Source organism: Halyomorpha halys, unplaced genomic scaffold (assembly GCF_000696795.3).
Source record: "Halyomorpha halys isolate HHAL.00 unplaced genomic scaffold, Hhal_1.1 Scaffold173.1, whole genome shotgun sequence".
In the NCBI taxonomy this organism is placed as follows: Eukaryota; Metazoa; Arthropoda; class Insecta; order Hemiptera; family Pentatomidae; genus Halyomorpha; species Halyomorpha halys.
Genome location: NW_027108878.1, coordinates 831,538 through 855,463, shown reverse-complemented (window position 1 = coordinate 855,463; position 23,926 = coordinate 831,538). Strand labels below are relative to the sequence as shown.

The following is a 23,926-nucleotide window of genomic DNA, read 5'->3' as shown; positions in this document are numbered from 1 at the left end:
ATATATATGTTGCTATTTACAACTTAAAATTGGAGTGTTACAGGCGTGTAGAGAAACTGCCCATTGGTAGCACTCTAATGTCGTTTTACATTAGCAGGTCTCATGGCCATCTTCTTTTCCGGTGTATTATTTATATGTAAAATATTAACTTAACCATTATATTCCAAAAATTACTTTGAATCGGCATAATACTTAAAGTGTTAAATCAGGAGGTACCAGCACTCAATGATTAAGTAATGTAGATGTATCTATAATCTTACGAATATTAATTAATATATAGGAAGATGGTCAGGGTTGCGGTCACAAGTGAACCGCAACCCTGACCATCTTCCTATATATCAATTTTTACGGTCAACTACATATACATATATAGAATATTAATTAATATTACATTTATATAGATATAAATTAATAACTACAGATATCCAAGGTATGTATATATTGTGTTGTAAAAGGATTTAATGTTTTTTGTTTGGCGTCTTTTAAATGTTAATATTGTCTACCCGGTAGTATGTCGCTATTAATTTGTTTAAAAAACTCTTCTATATGATGGTAATAGTTTTTTTAAACCCCCCCTTTTTTTCTCTCTTTAAGAAGGTTTTTAAGGCATTTGACAGTTGCATGGACTCTTTCATTTTTTCAGATGATATAGTGCCGTATATGATATGCTTTTTATACTCGTTTTCCAGTTTAACATGAATTTGCTTGAATTAAGAAGGGTAATCATTACAATAAATCATATAAAAAAAATTAAAACATATTAGATATCTATTATACGGTGAAGGTTATAACCATATTAATAAAATTAGAGTGGTACCAATGGGTAATTTCTCTACACGCCTGTATTACTCCATAATAACATACATTAAATTTAATTATAATTATGTACAGTTGTAAATTTAAATAAAAATGATAAAAAAATATATATTAATAAAATTGAAAAATAAGATCTGAAGAATAACAAAAATAAAATATAATAATAAACTCAAAGTAGTTGTCAGTATCATTATTTCAGGAAACCCCTAAACATTTTTATAAAAAAGACTAAAAAAAGAAACTAGAGATAATCTAGCAGAAAAAAAATAGAAATTATGCGGGACTTCTTTTATGGATATCATTGTATGACAAATATTTGTACTAAACACGTTTCACTGTTATGTGCACTATGCATATTCACGTATAAACCATGTTTATTCAGGACTGGCACGTGCTTTCTGTTATCCTCATTTATAGCAAGTTTAGGTCCTTATTTTTTTAGAATAGCATAAGTGTAAATTAACATTATATTTAATGTTATTTTATCCAGAAAATAAGAGAAATATTTGCGAAGTATAATGAGTTTATTGATTAATAAAATTTGACTATGACGATTCTAAGCAAACAGATGTTATCATGTCCAGTCAGTGGTGAGGGTACTTGCGGCCTACACGATCAAAATTTTTTTCTGATCCGACACTTTTTTGTAGCTTGGGCTCCAGGTCTGTAACAGATTGTATACACCCCAAATCCTTTCTTGTGTTACACTTGTAATAATTCAGTTCTCATTTTTCCTTAGATTAAATTTTCCACGTTATGCTTTAGTTTCCTTTATTAATAAAGACCTGGAGGTGTTCTTAGTGCGAAGTAAGCGGACATGTTTTGCTCCAGTACCGACCAGTTAAAAGGATAATTGCTTTGTAATCTCTTACTTTCAGCATTGTACAAAGTGACTACGTACTATATGATTTAGCAACTGAAAATAAAAGCATTCATTATCTCCATTTCGTTTTAATTGTGCTCCTTATCGTTTTCAAATACTTTAAATAATTGAGCAATCAAATATTTATCGTATTTTAACATGTCCCCTTTAAATCTAAATTTCCGTCTTTGTAACTAGCTCTACATTTTTAATTTATATTTATGCTAGCCTCTGCGATCTAAATAAAAACACTTAATTTTGATATTTGATTTGAAAAACAGAGATTTGCTCATTGTAAAGGCCCGGTTCTTGACTGATCTATTAATGACCTCTGATTACGATCTAGTATTGCGAAACATATCATTATCATGCACGTTATATACGAGCAACTTCTGTAGCTTTAAACGAATGCAAGCTCCACTACAACCTCATAACAGTATCCATACGCCGAGGATTGTATCATCGTGTAATATGATCCCCCTAGGCAACTACGTATGTCTTACTTCCTCACTCGGTGTTCCTTGCCCGTGAAGCAGTTCCTTACATCCAACGATAAAATGTCTTCTCGCTGAGAAGTAAATCTTTTACTTCTTCCAGCTAATCCATTCCATCCTTTCTCTTTACAGCTTTTGTCTTCTGAGCTCGCCTCACCTCAGAGAAACTCCTCTGCTACGTGTTACATAACTTTATCTAACTGGAGCTCGCCCGGGCTTTTTCAACGGACCATGTTGGGTTCAAATAAATCGAGGTATCTTTCAAATTAATTTTAAAATTTTATTTGAGCCAAAGGAGAAATGTGACTGAATGCTATGCATCACAGTTGTTGCAGTCTCCTTCTCTCTTTCCAACGCTTGTAAATTGGTTGTCTAACTTTCGAGCATTCTCATCGACTTCTTGCTTATTCTCGCGATAACTTCTTGACACCTACAACCATGTCGGAGGATCTTTATTGTAGAAAAGGAAAATGTTTATTGAAAGATTCACCTTCACCATATAGAAAGTAGTTTCGATTCATTCCTATCCACATGCTTTCACGCTTATTGTAACTGCTCAACACTTAGAGTTCAGTGTCAATAAAATAGCACTTAGTATTGTTTGTTGCTGATTTTATGTATTATATGTGGAATGCATTTTCATGATGACATACATATTTTTCAATTTATGAAATGAAATAACCTTTTATTTATGCAATAAATTAAAATAATTACTAAATATAATATAAAAATAAATAAATTTATATAATTTTATAATAGTTGGCAAAACTTCTATCAATTTTCTTTCCATCTTTCTGTATCCTTTCCTGCATATCCTTTCTGGAGTAAGAGTCGGCACTTCAATTTAATATTACATTTCAAATGAGGTATTTAGAAACAACGGATTGGTTTGCTGCCCACGAAACCTAGCTTCAATGTCTTTTAAAAATATTGTTCGGTCCTTTTTTTTTTTTTATATAAAAAAAATGATGTAGATATTAGGCTACCTTGAGAAACTGAAATTTCTAGTTTTATTTTATAGGAAAACAACTTGTCAAACTCGAAAAAAGTTACTTACTTGGGGTCCACTTCCAATTTTTCAACTATCATTACTGAAAATTAATGAGGACTCTATGTTTTTAATTAATACATACAATTTTGAAATCGACTGAGTAAATAAAAAAATTAATCTTTCAACATTTGATATATTATTTATCAGTTCGAAAATTGAATACAAAAAATGTGTCCATCCGCAGTCCTTTGAACGACATTTGCCATCAGCTGTTTTTTTTACTAGCAGTCTGATTTTGTCTTAATCTGGCGCTAGAGTCACTAGTCACTCAAGGATGGTCCTAGAACTTTCATTGCAGTCCGCCAGTTTGTTCAAAATGGGAACCGATTAGAGATTTTACTTAACCAATAATCACATGTCATCTCAGGATGAACCTCGGAAATCACCATTACCATCCGCTATTTATATTTCAAAATGGCAACTGATAAGGGGTTTCATTAGGTCATATCTCATGTATTTATTGAGGAAAAAAAATATTAATTCTACTGAAACCTAAAAACAAAAAGAAAGATAGGTCAGTATAGCTTCCTCATAATCTACTTGATAGATGAGTACATATTTATCTATAATTCAAGATGTTGGAATAAATTTTAATTTTTTTTCTTTTTGATGAGAATCAAATCAAAAAAGTGAAGGCGTATTTGAAAATGTTTTTAAAAAAAAAAATACATTTGTGCATTAAGCAAAATTTCAATTAAAATCAAGGTTTATTATTAAAAAATATATTACACTGAACTACTTCTCTTGTCATATAGTTACTCAGTTATGAGGAATATATGTTTAACTTATAATATATCTCTTGTTTTAATTTATTTATTTGTTACGAATATTAATTTTTGACAATGTTGTTTATACTTGTTATGAATATACTTTATCGACCCAAAAGAAAAGACAAAAATATTACAACTAATTCCTTTAATACCTTAATTTTATTCATAACGTTGCCCATATTATCTGTGTATTTGTTGAGGTTCGGGTCTAATACCGACGCTATTATCTTGATGCTCCCTTAATCATAATAGACTTATTGAAGAAATATTTCAGTTATTTAATAGATTGATAATATTTTTGTAGCTATCACGAATATCAGTGAACATTGACCCTGCGGCATGTGAAGACGAAAGTGATAGCTCAGCTGTGGAAGTGCCAGCGCAGCGGTCCCCAGCACCCAACTAGCGCATGGGCGTTCCGATGGAAAATGATTTGTGATCTCGGTTCTATCGTTTAGTTTGAATTAATGGCAGCTACATTGTTCGATGTTACATCTGTTTTATGTCCTACAGTTTTTGATATATATCTATTTGATGGTATGTATGGCTATGGACAGCACTAACTATACTTTCAAGAGTTCTAAATAGCAGTTTTTAATAATTCAGGTCGCGCCCACACAAGAAATCGAAGATTTAAACATGCTGTTGCTAAAATATATTCTGACATAACTGAAGGAACGAATTCGTGCTAAATTATGAAATTACGTAAATATTGAATCGAATACTGAATAATATCAACAAATCCTTCATAATTTTGTGAAATATTAGTTTTCAGGTGTTGAAGTAGAAAGAAGGATTTATAATATAAAGGAATAGAAAATAAAATATTCTGAGATATTAAATTAAAAAACAAAACAATTAAATGAATATGATTTCAAATTATGACCAAAACATAATAATTGAAACTAAAATATGAAATGAAAAATAGTTCATTATTCTGGGATCAAATCCCTTTAGATCAATTATAAGGTTATTTTAATTTTACAATATATATTGGTCAAAAACAGTTTTCCCTCAGTTATTATAACTTATATTAAAATTTTTCATAAATAATTTAGATACAGATATAAAAAATTAAAACTAACCGATTAGATAGATAAATATAGAAACCAAAACCAAAATATAGTTACATCTGTACTATTACAAAATCGGATTAAATTTTTAGTAATTTTATTTCCTACAATTAAAGTTATTTTATTTTATTTAATACCAGATCGGCCTGGTATATGGTCTATATACCCGTCATTTTTTTTTAACAATTGATTATGGGGGGGAGGTACGAGACTATGTACAAAAGACACCCCTAACCATATACAACGTTATAAAAAAAAATAGGAAATAAATAGATAAAATAATTCTTCTAATTAAAGAGAAAAGTAAAATTAATTACAAAAATAACGATATTCGTAAACCTAACAAAACAAACAATTGCTCTCTAATGAGTAAAAAAAAAACCAAGAAGTTGATTTGAAAAAAAAGAGAGAAAAAATAATTATAGATAAAATAGAAGTAGTGTGAATAATAGAAATTAATAAATATAAAATTTATTACAGAATGTCTGGGCTTTAGTCTTCGGGTTGAGGTTGGGTTTCCCAAGTTGTAGGTCACTGTTCCTTTGGGAGCATTAACTGTGAGTAAATGGGAGTGGAACTGGTGAAGTAAAAGGTAATTAAATATATGGGTTTTAAACGGGGAAAGGGTTAATACATGACGGATTTTAGAGGGAATAGAGTTCCAGTGATATGCAGCTCGGGTAAAAAATGATTTATCAAATATAGCAGTTCGAAGAGATGTAGGGTAGATATCAGATTAACGGCACCTGGTATATGCATTCATTATAGATGAAAAAAACATAAAAATTCAAAAACGAACAAAATTTTTAAACGATTTTTATTATTGAAAATGTACTTAATTATTTATGGATTGATTTCTATTCCTGGGAATGGATATATAGCCGTTGAGGATATATGGTTGTCAGCAACCACTTAGTTTAGATCAGATCAGATTTTTATGAGAAAAAAAAACTATCATATATAAATATAAATATATGATATACGCGATAATAGATAGTAGAGAAGCTATAAAAGTAAATTAAATACAATAATAAAGTCCTATTTAAAATATATAAAAAATAGCCGAATTTAATAAACTTATTTGTTATGCTAATGCATTAATAAAACAGATCAAACCGATTTCATTAAAAATAAATAATTTTCAAAAAAAATTTTTTTTCAAGTTATTTAAAAGTAAATAAAAGGAAAGAAATATTTTCACTAAATAAATTTTCAAATTAAATACATTATGAGAAAACATTATTCTTTCTATTTTTATTTATTAAAACTTATAAACTAGAATTTTATCAAATTTATATATTTTTGTTTGTTCTAAATAACAACAAGAACATAAGAATGTTTGTACAAACGACTGCGAACATTGTAAATTATGTGTATGTACACATTATTATGACTATAAAATATTTAAAAAAAAAACTGTTAGCTTCAAACGGTAACTTCTTAATTATTTACGAAAATTCATCTCTTTATTATATTTTTATTTAAAGGTTAAGTAAATTAAAAAAACAATGATTATGTTTTCGTGTTTTTGCAGTTGGCGTGACAATAGCCAAAATGTTATAACAAACGTGAAACACGAAAACATTTATTTTCTTATATAGTTAATTATAAAGTTCTTTCATATTTTCTAATGATCTATTGTTTCTTACTACAATCAATGAGAGACGGTTAAGTATTAAAAAAAAAATTACTTTAGAGGAATGTTTTATTTTATTTTTTTTGTTTTACAATTCAGCATTTAACCTCTATCAGACTGTTTCTACTTCATGGCGTGGCCATGCAATAAATAAATAAAAATATTGGGTAAATTACTCTGAAGGGGAAAAAAATTGAAAAAGGGGAAAAGCCTTAAAAATAACCAGAAAAGCATAAAATTTGGTATATTGATATAGTTTAATTTGGTAGGTTGATATACTTAATTATTTATACTTATTTATTTATTTTTATTCTTTTATTTTATTTTTGTATGAATGTGATCATTCATCACTATTACCTAATGCCCACAACTGTGTGGCAGATTGTAATATCTATCAATAAATAAAAAGTATTTAAAAAAAAAGTTGGTATATTAATTAAGAAATAAAGAATCTATCAAAATCTTGGGGGGTGATATCATGTGTATCTACATATATTTTAAACCTTAGATTTCTAGCTTATTTATTTTTCTTTTGGTTCCCTTTTTTATCTCCCTTTTTTTTTTTTTTTTGAAGTTTCGAAAAAAGGAATGGTTCTTGTTTTGCATATTTCAATTGCGAAGAGTTTTAGCTATATTTCAAGGTCAATGATTTATCGAATTGAGAAAAAATCTACAGGGATGAGCCAGTTGTCCGAAACGGAGTCATTTGCATGCCTACCAAAATTAGTTCACGGGATCTAATAAAATCGATGCTATACTGATCCACAAGCTTTCTCTAAATTTAATGAACCATTTTTAAAATACAGCCGTGCTGAGGAAAATACGTTTATGTATTAGTTGATGGAATGTGGTGAAATTGATTTTGAGTCAACTAGGTTCCAATATATACGTATAATCTCTGAAAATTCAATTAAAATCGGATCAACGGTTCGATACTCGCATATAGTTTTGGCAACAGACAGACAGACAAACAAAAACAAAAAAATAGATTTTTAAAACGCATGTGTGTGTAATTTTTTGATTTTGAAAACAAGTTTTTTTTTTGTTTTTTTTTTATGCTTAAATACAAAGCTATCTTACCTTTGGTTGTGGGACAAGAAAAAAAAGATAGTGAGTAAAACCTGGAACCTACTAAACTTTAAAAATGAAAATTGAATTATGACAATGTAGGTAGTGGTTACAAGATGAATCTTTGCCTTGTCATCGCGTTTCTTGTATAGTGGCTGATTGACAATTCTCTATCATTGGGTTTTTTTTTTCGTAAAGAAAAACTAATTTTTCGGAGGGGCTAAGATCTTTTTTGCGATCCGTTTGTCCGATACCTCTTTTTTATTAACTTCTACGATATATTTGGAAAGTAACATAGTTGGTAGTACACTAGAATTGGCGGAGACCAGAAATTTCAGTTATCTATTCTGTGAATGGAGCCATTAAATGAATATTGATTTTTTTTCTATGATTCGAAAAAGTGTATTTCATCCTTTGAATTTACAATCGCAATTTACAAATATATATATATATATATACACTAAATGAAACCAGTAATTTATAATTTTGTCAAAGTAAAATCCGTAAAAGAGCAATTTAGCAAGGGCACTGTTGTTGACCCGCTGCATCAATGAATGACTTGGCAAGTATTCTTCCTTTGCCTTGGGGTGTTCCCTCGTTCAGTGATTCATTGTTGATTATTTTCCATTTTCGTTTTCACGTATTTTCGTAGTCCCTATTCTATAAATTATGTATCTCAAAAATAACTTCTTTAGTAGTATCAGCGCAATTTCACTCTTGAAGAAGAGAAAACCAAAAAAATGGATTTTTTAATATTTCTGAAAATAGCGTTATCATGAATCATATACTGAATATTTTTTTTAAATTGAGATCTTTCGTCTTTCCTATTGCTCTATTAAAACAAAAACCAATAAAAACTGAACTAATTTTTAATCTGTAACTGAATAATCTATTTGGAAGAGAGGGGCAAAAAGAGAAAGGTTAGATATAAATATGATAGATGCATTAGGGACAGCCTAGGAGGAAGACAGGTGAGGCTAGGGCAGATATAGTTGGTGTTATTGTTCCAAATTGGTCCAGGGGTGTAAGGTTTCATCCTTCACTCCCGCTTCCTTGGGGGCCTGTCAATCAGTTTTTATTGGTATCTTAGCCTCCAACATTATGGATCCACCAAGGTGCCCTATAATATACTTAAGATCTGGATCAGGGTATCCATCATAAATTATTGGAAGTTGCAGAGAAGTATATGCTGTCTACATTTGGACGTAATAATTTTTCAGCAAAAAATCGTTGGATTTTTAGTAGTTTGTATAATTGGCATAATTCACGAAAAATTGCGTTAGCAACAGTACACCTTCGTGACTTCAACATATCAATTCATAAAGAATACCTGTGGGCCGCACCGTAGCTCAGGGGTGAGGCACTAGTCTATCGATCTGAGGTGTGTGGGCGGTGCCGGTTCGAATCCGGCATTGGTTTGTTGACTTTTTCATTAAGTGGCGGTCGTACAAAATGAAAAACTTGACCCCCAACCATGGTTAGAATAGGTTGGTCACCTGTAAATGTAGATAACCAAGAGAACCTTCGACGTGGATTGCCTTAAAAAAATACCTCCAAGATTTCAAAATGATACACTAAACATGCCTTCCATAACCAGTAAATAACTACCAATCCTTGTGTCATTAGCTATCTACATTCTTTGACTAATTCATCCTATTTTGGTTAAAACATTTCTTCGTAAAATTTATTTTAAAATTTTTCATTTTTTAATGGAAGGCGACTATTTCCAGTTTTAGTCACTTGTTCAATGTTGCTCGACTAAACTTCTTTTTTAAAGATGACATTGGCGAGTTTTACTGCTATTCACCATAAATCCAAACAGGATGTTAACTCTACTCCGTGAGCTATTTCTGTTCAGTCGTAAAGGGATTGATCAGTCCTACATGTATTCACTGTAGATCCTGACGATAGGACAGAAGGTGAGGGAAGGAGGAAAGATCGAGAAAAGCTAGAGTGAAATAATAAATCATTATGCATTTCAAAAAAATGAATGTACTGATCCACTAATACATATTATCACTCACTACATCATAATAAGGAGAATCCCTGAAGGGGATATTTACACATAGGTTCGTCAATTTTTTGCTTACTAATTTCTCTAATAGCAGAACGCCAAAGAGAGATGCTAAGACGTTAACTTTTGGTGGATTAGAATTTGTAATATTAAGATATAATATTTGTAATATTCAGAGGTTAATACATAGCTGTTGTAGTAGATTTATAGTTTCCAAGCTAGTCTAAAAAAAAACTAATATTTCTTTGGTTTGAGAATTTTTTTTTTAAACTACTCAGAGTTCTATTTTTTTTTTTAACCCATCCTTATTGCAGTTGTATTGTACATAAGAATTGCCACCCTCATCGATTTCAGCTTTATGGCTATTGTCCCTATTCTTTGATATCTTGACTTCATATCCGGCAAATAAATGGACTTGATTTTAGCTGATGCTTCAAGGGCCTATAGTTTGATAAATCAGCCTTTAAAATAAAAAAAAGTTTATTGTTAATAATGCATGTCAATCAGAGTTGGTTTAAGAGAGTTTCAATGTATTGATTAGTTTATTATGATGAACTTTACAATTTTTCTATGTAAAATTTATTGTTATTTATTATGCCAGATGGAAAAATAAATAATATGAACCTCTACAACCCTGGGAGTGTCAGTAGTTCAATACTGTTCTTGGAACAATGGTCATACAAGAAGGTGATTTTTGTCAAGCTCAGCAGTGATAAAACAACATACAAAAATAATCAATTTAAAATATAAATTTTGTTTATTGCAATTTTAATTGCTGGTGTAGAGGCTGCAATAATTTAACAGCTAAAACTGTACAATTTCGGATTAATTTCTAAAGATAAAACTAATGTTTCTATTTATATGATATAGGTCTATACAAAATACAAAAATGAAAATAAAATAATTAAAACATATATTTTTCTATCTACTTAATCTTATTTATCTATAATTCTGTTAATTTCTTTTACGTTTCGAGAAAAAAAAATAATGTATAATCAAAAATAAAAAAATAATAGCTAATTTATTACCATTTCAAAATAATAAATATGTTTTATTAATAATAAAAAAATTACCCAAACAGTCTTAAACTTATTTATTAAAACATAGTTACATGCCCAACGTTTCGGTCGATTCGGCCATCATCGAGGGCAATCTTAATTTTAGTATCTCAGCCACACATCGATTTATCAAACTTTTCAGACTATTATGCTCGAGTCAGTTTAACACAGTTAAAATAAACCTGTTTTGTCACTATAGTATTTAGTAATGAATTCTATCCTTCACAATTTTTAATGATAGTAGAATACAAAAATTATGAAGGAAAGAAATCATAATGAATGCTGTAATGACAAACAGATTCATTCTGTGTTAAATTGACTTGATCATAATAGCCAGAAAATTTTTATTATAAATTAACGTGAGGCTGAGATACTAAAATTAAGGTTGTACTTGATGATAGCCGGATTGGCCGAAACGTTGGGCATATAATTATGTTTTAATAAAGAAGGTTGGGAAAATTTAGATAATTTTTGTTCTTATTAATAAAACTACCAGTTTTGAACATGATAATAAAAAAAAAAGAAATAATATTTTTTTCTTTTAATAAAATCTATAATAGTCAATAAATGTATAAATAGCAGTTTACACGCGACAAAGTCAAATATAGTTTCAACCGGGTCACTGTATCTTAAATTGCTTCAGAACAAACTTATGATCAACAAAAGGATTTGCAAGCACACATTTCATTATAAACAAGAACTGTTAAAAGGAAAAGCTAAACAAAAAAGGAAAAATATGAAATGTTTTCTCTTCTGTTATGGGTTCAACTGCAAAATATCAACACTTATATTTTCGTTTTAATGATTGCGCTGAAAGCATTGTTTAAATTTATTATTTAAGAATCATTCCCCTTTCGACCACTTTGACGTAATTTGCATTCTCTATTGAACTCTTAATATAATCATTTTCAAATTATACTGGTTTAAACGAAATCAATTATTGATATTTTTTTCAGCAGTTGTAGGGTTAATAGCATTTCGCTACGGATCGCTTTTAGTTGTAGATTATCTAAATGATAATATCCCTTTCCAAAGTGCGTTAGTGATATTGCACATAGAAATAACCTGGAAATTTTAAGATTATAATTTTCTCTATTATTCCCTAAAACGCAAAATAAGCTTTAATGTAAATTTCAAGTTTTATGCTTTTTTTTTTCTTTCTCTTACTCTTCGATTTTATTTACAAAAAAAAAAAAAAGATTTTCTCACATCTTTTTCTTTTCAATCAAATAAAATGCAAGTAAATGAAGTAACTAATGCTACTGAACTAATGTTCATACTTACATGTGCACTCGCAAGTAGAGGCACTTCTTTTTCAATTGTAGCTTATTATGTAGATTGTATTTTACATAAACCATCAATGACTCAATTTTTTATGAAGCTTTAGGAAGTGACAATGATTGTCTTTATTTTTTTTTTTTTAAAGCTTCCTTCTTTTTTAATTTCAATTTTTTTCTGTTTTAATTTCTTTTATTATTCTGTTTCTTTACATTATTGACGTTTCGGCTTTTCCTCTTCTATCTTTTTCTGAACTATTTATTTTTACCGAGAATTATTTATTATATTGAGTTATACTTTATTTTTTTCTAGGTTCTTAGGCTATTGACTGAAATGCTAATGATATAACATGGTGGGTATTTTATTATTAGAGATCTGTGGTAATGAAATATAACTATAAACAATGTAAACAAATATGATAAAAGGAAAATGGTTTTCTCAGAGGTGGATTTAATAAAAAAATAGAATTCTATTATTCCGTAATTAGCGATATGGGAAATTATTCATATATGAGCATGGCTATATGTGCAATACTGTGAATCGGGAGTGAGAAGTTGGCTGAAACGTGAAACTCTACCTTTTTCATTCGGTAAATGTTTATGGAGCCGAACGCTGGGTATTAACAGATAAGCAGAAACTAGAAAGACAGCAGCAGAAATAAGGTATTTCAAAAGGATTGTGGGGAGAAACCTCTGTATGCAAGGAAAGAATCAGAGAACTTCAATAAGTCCTCTGAAGAAGTAGGTCCTCCAGGCTTTGCACTTAACCAGCTGATCGTCAGGATGAAGTACCACCTAAATTCCCCTGAAGACTATGTACTACGTCTCTGCATGGTAGAAGACTTCGAGGCCGACTCAGAGTGTCACACCTGGTATACGTCGTCCGTTTGTGCAACAGAAAAAGGTAAAAATCTTCTTCAATCAAAGAACATGACTTGACTACTGGATGGCGCCTAAGAAGAAGGATACCTCTTTGATTCTTTCGATGGAAACCGAATCAGTATATCCATCCTGTTTTATAAAGATATTAACAAGACAATTTGATATTTCTTTTGGAAGTTGTTAATATTGAAACTATCAACGAATGTGGTTTTCGTCACTCTCCATTTTAACTGATACGACTTAATACGGAATAGTACTAAAGTTAAAGATAATACTATGATTAAAGAAAAAAAATAAGACAAAATAAAGAAAAAAATATAATGGAACTAGCATAACGATAAAAATATAGCTATATGAAGTACATTCAAAAGCATACGCCTCATCTACTTTATTGATTATCAATTTAAAGTCTATATCTGTTAATTTTTAGTATAATTGCTGTAATTAATTTTATGGAATACATCATACATGTAATAACAACGTCTGAAACATAAGCAACATGGAGTTACCAGAGATTCAAGACTTCATTAAATAGTAAAGCTAATACATAACTTGCAGTTGAGTGTTTGCGGCTTTAGCGCACTTGCTCAGCCTCCACTGACTCACTATCAGTGATGCTACGAAAGGGATGCGCTGGGATCTTTTGAGCTCTGCTCTACCCCTCACATGTGGTGGATAGAGTGGGCTCAGGGATCCTCAGGCCAATTGTGTAAATATTGTATATTAGAGTGTAAATGTGACTAGAGACTATATTATTTTATCATTATGTTATTTTATTTATTTATTTTTCATACAGATAGTTTGATTACGTTCATTTTGTTTATTCTTCTGTTTGTATATATTTTAACAGTTTTTTTTTTTTTAATTTAATTTTAGTATGTATGAAATCATTCATCACTATTGCCTATTGCCCACAACTGTGTAGCAGATTGTAATATCAATAAATAAATTTAAAAAATACATAACTTAGCATTGTTATATTATTTAGGGATGAAATATAAAAGAAATTACTTGAACTAACCGGCTACTTCAACCATGACATGCTAATTGGTTATGGGAATGAAAGGCTCACACATTTGGGACCCACGAAACATTGGAAACGACCGTAATCATCGAGAGAACACATGAAAAATCGATTTCAGAGAAATAAGAATATTCAACAACAAGTTAAGCAGTGAATTGGAAAACAATAGACAAATAAAGATTTAAGTGTAATTGGCTGTTTAAAATTGTGCAAGATTTCTAATGTATGAAGCAGAAAAACAAAAATAATCATTGGTTCTCTTCTTTATGCCGATAGAAAAAGAAATCTGAAGTTATCCGACGATTTATGTACAATGCTCAGCAAAAAAACTGACATCTGTTTTATTCGAAAGAACTTCCGAAATAGGCGATCCTTGTTTTATTTTCATTCAATGTATCACTGGAAGGTGTGGTCTGCACTATTTTTGGATGCATTAGTTTACAACCACTGATTATTTTAGATGGAACATCTCCCATTTAGTTGGCACTCGTAGTGAGCATGAGTGTTTCTTGGCTTTGCAATTTTTGACAGTGTGGGCTGAACAACACCTTTCATAAAGGGATGGTATCTTTCTAATAGTAGCTATTCTTTCAGAGTTTTGCTAACGAGAAATGTTCTGATTTTGAAACAGAAATTGAAATTCAGTGATGTTTTAAATCTGTTTATGGTCAAAGTAGAATACAACGCTTATTAATTATACTATACCGATATCTTAATTTGCCATCGACATTGGTTCTATTTTTTCAAAGGACAGCATGCAACTTTGCAAATAACCATCATTTATTTTTTTTTTTTGTCATTCTATAATTACTGATCTCTATCTTTCGAGTGATTCGTTTAAAATACCGTAGAACTCTGCATAACCCACTCCCCTAAACTCCATTCTCTGCGGATCAAACAGCAGTAAAAATAAAATAAATACAAAGTACTGAAAAAATATGAGAAGTTCACTTAAACAATACAAAAATTTTGACCAACTAAAAAGTTAAAAATTAACTATATGTATAACTTTTTTTTTAATATTTATTTATTGGTATTTACAACTGTACATTATAATACATTTAGTAAATTTGTTCTAAGTTAAATTGGAGTGTTACAGGTTTGTACAGAAAGTACCCATTGTTACACTCTAATGACATTTTACATTAGCTGGTCTCGTGGCCATCTTCTTTTCAGGCGCCTCGGAGGATTGTCAGGAATGGAATAGGATGCAAGATTAGAAACTAGGGGGTTTGAGTGGTTAGAGAGTTTATAATGGAAGGAGTGATATCTGGTTAGGGCTAGATCGGTTACATAGAGGACATTAAGGTCTTTATGAATGATTTTATTTGTGACAAAGTAAGGAGCATTGAGGATTTTACGAAGGATTTTGGATTGTAAGGATTGAATACTAGAGGAATTCAAAGGTTTAGTGGAGCCCCAAAGCTCAACTCCATATGTCCAGATCGGCCTTATTACAGTCATGTAGATCAGTCTTTTGTAAAGTGTTGGAAGTTTAGACCGTTTGTCTAGTAAGTGCTGTAATAGTCGAAATCGACGTGCAGTGTCCATATGTATAACTTAAATTGAACTATATGTCTATGAGATTTTTTTTTTTAATTCAAATGAATTCAACTTCATCTAAAAGCCAATACCTATTTATCAATTGTTTTATTGTATTTTTTTTATTTTTATAAAATACATTTAATCAAATGTCACTTACCAATATAATTATAATAATGTTTTTAAACTTTTAGTGATAAAACACTTCATTTGACACGATGGAACAGTATTGTTTATTAGTTCAGCTATAAAATATTAAATTAAATCTAAAAAAAAATAGCTGTTCTATCCAGGAAAATAACGGATCGTTCAATGATTCTTTTCCGAAATAACGGAATACTATTTTTATTGCAGCATTTAATCAAATGATGCTTCTGCTTGTCATTAAAATTACAAAAGAATGAAACACGATTCCGTAATCCAGAGCCAGGTTCCTCCGTACTATTTCGAAACCGCTACACATCCGGCATAGATGTTTTTTTATTGTATGTATAATTGCTTAGAGGCGTACAATGTATGGGATGGTAAAGGGGCGATTATTATATTTTTTAAAAATCAAAATAGTCATATTTTTTTCCATAATATGGTTTTTTGTACATTCAGTATAAATAATTTTTTACTTCATTTAATTTGAATAAATCGACTTGTATATTCGTCTATATGTTTTTATCATTTTCGGTATCTTATATTATATATATTTTTTAATTAGGCCTGTTACATTGACAGAACTATTGAAATTATAATTTTTTTATTAAAATAGTAAGTAATATTTCCAAATCTATAAAGCTCACATAGTAGTATGTAGCAGTACATGTACTTAGTTTAAAAAATATATATCTAGATATTTTATTTAATTAAGATGAAATTTGAAATGTGGTTGGTACGGGTTGAATGATTTAACAGTTCTAAAAAAAACAATTATGTGCTTTACTTTATATATCTTTTTAATCCATTTGATTATTTTTTATTCTGAATACATTTTCAAACCGCCTATACCTTCAGTATTGAATATATAATAGTTAATGCTTGTTTAGATTGATCAGAAAAGAGGTACCGTGTGCTGTTCCGAAGACCGAAAAAAAAAATTATCACATTTTTAGAATATTTTAATAATATTTATTATATTAAAAATACAAACATTTACAACGCTGTACAGCTGTATTAAAAGTACTTACTGTATGAAAATTGAAGTATAAACCAATTTTTTATTACTCTTTTTTTCACTATGTCAAATTTCATTTTTTTTTAGTCCTAAAGGAAGGAAATAGTTTTTGTTCATAAAATTTATTGTAAAATTAAATATTACTTATTAATATCTATCTGTCTTCTCTCTGAATTATAAAAACGATTGTACTTAATGTTTAAAAAAAAAAGTAGGTCCCACCGAGATTTGAACTCGGATCGCTGGATTCAAAGTCCAGAGTGCTAACCATTACACCATGGGACCGACAAAGAGTTCACCGATCATTAGAGTTTAAGAATATTTTATATAATTAAATGTTGCTTATTAGTTTATAATTAATTATACCTTAATATGGTTAAATAAAATCATATAGTTTTAAAATTTATCATTAAACCAGAAAATTATATTATTTATACTAATTATTCTTATAAATTAAAACAAAAGCACCCAATGAACAAATGGGATTTTAAAAAAAGTTTTTAAGAAAAATAGGTATCATTTTAAAATATAAAGAGTAATAATTAACCATAAAAGTGTATATACTACTTTAAGTGTATATGCTAGGTAATATGCATAAAAGTTTTAAGATGCCGGGAAAAAGTAATTAATTAATTAATAAACTATAAGTGAATGTTGATGAATAAATATTTTAAAGATTTTTTCGTGAAAACCTAGTTATCAAAAATTTAATACATAATGTATGGACTGGATTTGATAATATATATGTTTATGAAAAGATAATTGTGCAATGTATAAATCTATAGCAATCAAAAAATGATAATTCTTGAGATCTTCGTATGTATTTCTGAGCATATTAGTTAACTCATAAGGAAACATAAGTTGTAAATTAACTTAATCACATACTACAACAAATACATTTTTTGTTAGTATGATATATATAGATGATGGACTAAATGATTTCAAATATGAAGAAGATGGTCAGGATTGCGGCCAAAAAGAACAAAAATAGTTAATAAGTAGGGCTTTATCAGGGCTGTTCAAAATGATAGCTTTACTTTGAGAGTAAATCCAATTTTACTGTTTAATAGCTTTGCAGACTTTCAAGCTAACAACTTGAACAGCCCTGACGAAGCTCTACAAAGTGGCGGGAAACGTCGGAAATAAATAGTTGTTAACTATTTTTATTTTTATATTTTTTACCGTAACTCTGACCATCTTCTTCATATTTAAAATTATATAGTCAATTATTTATTTATATAATAAAAAAAATAATAATTACGATTTGTAATAAATAAAATCACGTATTTTTATTGTACTTCGACGAACTAGCCAACTTTGTAAATACATCCTATATATTTATGTATATTTTAAAGAGCTGAGGAATCAATTCATGGCGGTCCTCGGTTATAATTCTATTTTAGCCGTCGTAAGAAGTTTAAATTTTTGCCGTGGCTTCTTCACGAAATAAAAATGAACTATTCTGGGCCGGATTTAAACCAGTTACTTTATTATAAGTTGCTTCTATTCACCCACTTAACGTACAACTTCATGTTTTGTGCTTCTGTAAAACTTTTATAAAAATTGGCTGTTCCTAAACAAATAATTTTAAAATACATCGACTAACGTCGATAAAAAGGGAGACGATTAAGTGGAATAAAAATAAAAGAAGGAATTATGCAATATTTGTTTTCTGATTTATTATTATTAGAAATTGAAGTATTTAATAAGATATGAATGTACTCTTTTATCTCTATAACAATAAGAGGGACAGAGTACTATTCAATAAAACAGTTAAAATAAAAACATAGATTTCTACAGGTAATATGATTATAATTTAAAGATTAACGAGTTGATTAAATTGCTATAGTAGCTTAAATAAGTACAGATATATTGAAAAAGTAGTAGGTAGAATAAATTACAGAAAGTTTGGAAGAGTATAACTAATTAGGGATTCTCTTGGAACACTAATACAGGGAACCCCCGCTATAACGCGACTCGTTGTATCGTGTCTAATTAGGATATACACAGTATGTTGTTTTGTACTTTTTTTGTCACGTATTTACTTCTTTCTAATTACTGCTGCTATATTGCTTACATCAATTTTCTTATCTTTATTCACGTTAGACTTTTCCTTTTTACTATATTTTTTTATTATTAAAAAAAAAGTCACTCTTCGTTAGTTCTCAAAAAAATATGACATTATGCTACTTCACAAGGAAACAAATTTACACTCTTAAAGCTGGTATTTGGCATATTAATGCTAGTAAAGCTCTGATATTAACTGTTTTCAGCAATTATTCACAATCTGCTAGTTAGCTAGTGAACCTTATTTCATGTTCAGGATCACCTTTTGACTTCAGTGACGTCGGTTGCAGATTGTAAAATCACCCCGTGCTATCTATCATAGTCTCGACCTAAGTAAGTACCCTATATGTTTCCATAAATTCAGCTTAAAATCACTTTCCTGAACGTTAAAGGTATATACCAATAATCAATTCATCGACTTATACGAAACATAAAAATAAATAATATAGTAAAAATATACGGAAAGAGGATCCCATTTATATACCGATATAAATGAAGGCCGAGCTTGCATTACCGATAAAGTTATGCTCATTGTTTAGCATGTCAGTTATATCGGCCTTACGCGTGGGCTTTCTTGTGTTATGTCCCCACCCACTTACGCGACGTGGCGGTTTGTTGTCCTCATCACGTACAATCGCCCACTTCAATTGCTCAAATTAATTCAGCTACCAGTTCTTCATTTCGGCTCGGACGCTTCCATGAATATATATTAATCGGCACAGAATGAAACTCACAGAAAAAGAATTTGAAAAATACGTAAGTGATTACATCATCGGAGCTGTTTTGTTGACGAATGGAACAATATAAAGTTTTGAATGTGGCATCACATTCTTTTTCTATATATATATATTTCGTATTATGCAATATTTAAACTGGATCACAATGGTTAAGTTTTTATTTAGTATAATATATATAATAATATTATAGATGAAACATTTTGTTTTGTTTTTTACTTTTTTTAATGTTGATCTAACATCATAATGGAGTGATACAGGCATGATCCATTGGTTCCACTCTAATAATATTTCTACATTAGAATATCTCCAGGCTATCATCCTTTCAGGTTCCTTGGAGAATTGTCAGGAATGGAAGGGGAAGCATTGCTAGAAACTAGTTGGTTTGGGAGGTATGGAACTATAATGAAAGGATTGAAAATAGGTTTGGACTAAGTCGGTTACATATAGAACATCAAGGACTTTATTTTATTTTATATTTATTTATTTATATTTTATTTGTGACAAGTTAAGGAGCATTGAGGATTTTACGAAGGATTTTTGGTTGTGAGGATTAGATACGAGAGGAATTTGAAGGTTTAGTGGAGCCCCAAAGTTCAACACTGCATGTCGAGATTGGCGTTATTACCGTCATGTCCATCCGTTTATTGCAATGGATTGGAAGTTTAGACCGTTTGTCTAGTAATTGCTGTAATAGTCAAAATCGATGTACAGATTCCTGTCTTTTCAGTCTTGTGTGAGGATTCCAGGTTAGTCGTTTGTTCGGTTGCAGCACAATTTAGCGGATCTATTCGAGAACAACCTTATTACAGGATACTGTAAACTTGAACAACTGTAAGAGCAATATTATTATTAAACATTAAAATTTTTAAAATTGAGCAGTTTATAGAGGTTCTCTGTAATGATTTGTTGGTAGATTTTCAATAAATTTCAAATTTTCTAATTTCCGCTTTTAGTTTGTTAGTCAATTCTGTGTAATACGTTTCATCTGTTGGATATCTGGTCCTATGCCACTTCAATCATGCTTTGCGTTTTTCCCATAATAAGATACGAATAAGCTATGGTAGGTTTTATTTTTATTTGTTGTACTTTTTATTGTTATTAATTCTACTAGTCCAGGTGTTATCGTGTATACTTGTTCTTCTTGATGTAAGTTTTTCTATAGTTCCGTCATTATCTGCTTTGTCTGTGTATGACACAAAGTGTGTTTTTGTGTGAAATGGGCTTCTGTCAGTTGGGCTTTGTCAATGTGTTTATCATGTAGGAATAAGTCAATTTCGTCAGGGTGATTTTGTAGGCCATTGGTATTCCATAACAAGGCAGCTAGAATCCTTGTGTTCATCGTGTGAAAGTACGCGGGATTTCGGATAGGATTCGTATGAGGTTAATCAGGGGTTTGATGGTCTCTTAAAGATCTTTCAGGTTTGATAAATGGATTGAAGTTACATCGATTGGATTTTGATCATGAGAGTATGGACTAGGGGCTTGTGATAGATAGATTGTATGACTAGGAGTGTTGGGTAGGGGCTGGGATCTTCGTGAAATATGCTGAGCTAGGGTATGAGGAACTGTGTCTGTGTTTTCAATGATAGTTGGGATGGAGAGTTTGTCAGTGTAGCTGGACGAGATGGAATTTGGAGTGGGTGAAGTGGTAGTAATTTCACCCCTAAGGGTAAATGATAGGAAAAGTTTTAATGACGTGAAGGTTTAGGCTGAGCATTAGAGGCTTGGGTTGAGAAGTCTGGGGAGCCGACGTCGAGGCTGGTTATTCTTGACGGTGATCTCGGAGTATGCCCCGCTGGGTCTTGAGATCGATCAAGAGTTCTTGAAGCAGATGGCTGATGTTCGTTGAAATGAGCTGAATTTTTCAAGTTTGGAAAAATTTACAGATTTTGGGTTTCAAGCTGCAGGGTGCAATTTTTATCTTGTCCTTTTGAGGCGATGACATGAGATCTTTGTGGAGATTTTTATAAACTTCACACCCTCTTTAGCTCGCTGGGGGTTCTTTTACACATAGAGTACATCTTGCCGGTCCATGTCGAGTTTTCTGGCAGATATCAGTTGCGTAAGGTCCAGCACATCTAACGCACCTGGCCTGGTGAAGGCAATAGGTCTTAGTATGCCCAAAGTTTTGACACCTGGACAATGATAGGTTTTTGTTTAGGCGTCTCAGATTTGACGTTTGACACCAAGCCTGTAACCTGAAATATTTCAGAATTGTTTCGGGCGGGCTCTTAGTCAATAAATAATAATGAAAGAGGATGTTTGTTAGTGGACTGTAGAACGCCCGAAATATTCCTCACATTATGGCCACTTTCTTCCAGGCTTGATTTAATAGCGGCTATGGGAGTGGTTGAATGGAGACCACTTAAAACCACTCAGTATACCTTTTTTTGTTTCAGCTGGTAGATGAAACATGAATATTATTTCTTAACTAAATGTTTCAATTTCATTGTTGGAAGATGATAGAGAAAAACGATTTATTGGAACTATTTTTTTTTTCATCACGGGAGTCTTGATTTTCTTTCTTCCCATCACTGTTTCATGATCCTCGTTTCATTCTTCGGACCATTTCGTACCCCACTTTTTTTCTCTTTCAATATTAGCGTGATTTTTTAGTGTTTTCCTGTATATGTCTATCTAGACAGTCGGTATGCAGATTTTTTGTTCAATCTTTATCTTTATATCCTCCTTCATCCTTTCCATGTACCCATAGAACATCAGCCTTCTGATTCTTTTCTCGGTTTCCATGAAAAGTTATTTAAAAAATGAACGAAGTAAATTAAAATAATATAAATTAATAATTATAGCGAATATCAATAACATATACAGTAATCAATATTAGAAGTGAAAATGTACCCCTTGAGTAATCATTAGTGAAAAAATAATTAATAAAAGTAAAAAGGAAGTAGTGAGGAAATAAATAAAGTGTAAGTTTAGTGAAATAAAAAATCAAGGAGATAGATGTATGTTGGTAAATACATGCATAAAGAAATAAATAGGTCAAGATGAAGGTTGGACAGAAACTTAATGGAAGGTTGTGGATATATTATACAAAATTTTACACTTCCTAAGAGTTAGCGGAAGAAGTTGGGACATTTTCTACCTGACTTCCTTTTCTCAATCGTCCTCTTGTTTCAATCTTACAGGTGATTCCCCCTATATTTGTTGGTTATTTTTATTAGTTATCTAAATATCTCCCTCTTTCATATTACTAAAACTCACCTATGCCATATCTACTTCGCCTATCTGTTCTAACTTTTACACCTACCTCTTTACCATATTTATAACTAACTTTAATGAATAGTATCCTACTATATATAAGTCTAGATCTGTATTTAGAACTTTCATCACACCAGGTTGTATTTATTAGTGACTTGTTTCTACCTACATGTATACTTCCTTATATTATTATTAGTTCTTTTTTATATGCTTTTTAAACATAAAAATTGTTTCAAAATATTTTTTATTTTAATATAATTTCAATTCTATAATGTTTGAATCTCGTTTTTTTCACTTGGACCTGACGAAGGCATGCAAAATGAGGCGAAACGTTCGTTAGCAATAAATAGGTTTCTTTCATTATTTTGATACCTTTATTAACCGCTATCCTGACTATCTTCCTGTAATCTACTTCATACAGAAAAATATATACAGAATAGTACAATCAAATAAGAACAATTAATAAATTAACATGAAACATATAAAAGAGAATTTAATAAACAAAGAAATAATGAAATTAACATATAATTGAAGATGAACTATACAATAGACAGAATTTGATATACTATAGACAAGGGAAAACAGTATAAAATAAAATTAATAGTAAAAAGGTATAAACTCGAAATAATTAAAACAATGATTGAAAACAAGAAATTTTTTTTACTCGACTCCTAGGGCACGAGTAATTGGCAAAAGCCACCGGACGAGTGTCCAATATTTTTCCACCTAGTATTACCAACAAAAGTTTTATTGAATTCGACGTTCCCATATCCCTAGTTAACTTTGTAAAACGATTCTTTTAGATAAATTTAAAATTTGACTATTATTAAATTGATAAAATTCTAAATTTTAATTTATTTATGAATTTTTTAATTCATTTGTAAACGATACAGCAAGTCGAAGTGAGAGTAAAGAGTAAGTGTTTAGATAGTTGCAAAGCTAAGTCGACAAAACGGAGCATGTTTGATTTTTAAGTTAGCATATAAATAAGATAAATCAGCCTGGCTTCAAATATAGTTTTAGTTTGATAAATCAGCCATCTTCGTTAATTGAGGTCAATAAGATCAATCACAATACGTTTAATATTCACCGATTGGAGCAGAGTAGATGTAAAGAGAATTTCCATGTATAGATTTGTCCTTTATAATAAACTATTCGTGTTTATTTATATATA

General features: G+C 30.3%; 1 long non-coding RNA gene and 1 other non-coding gene across 2 annotated transcripts in view; one reads left to right on the top strand and one right to left on the bottom strand.

The window, feature by feature from the left end:
• LOC136795701 (uncharacterized) overlaps positions 1-23,926 on the top strand; it is a 247,752-nt gene that overhangs the window by 89,771 nt on the left and 134,055 nt on the right. The window lies entirely within an intron of this gene.
• TRNAQ-UUG (transfer RNA glutamine (anticodon UUG)) lies at positions 16,943-17,014 on the bottom strand. The gene has a single exon. It is a non-coding gene; the product is annotated as a tRNA-Gln (tRNA).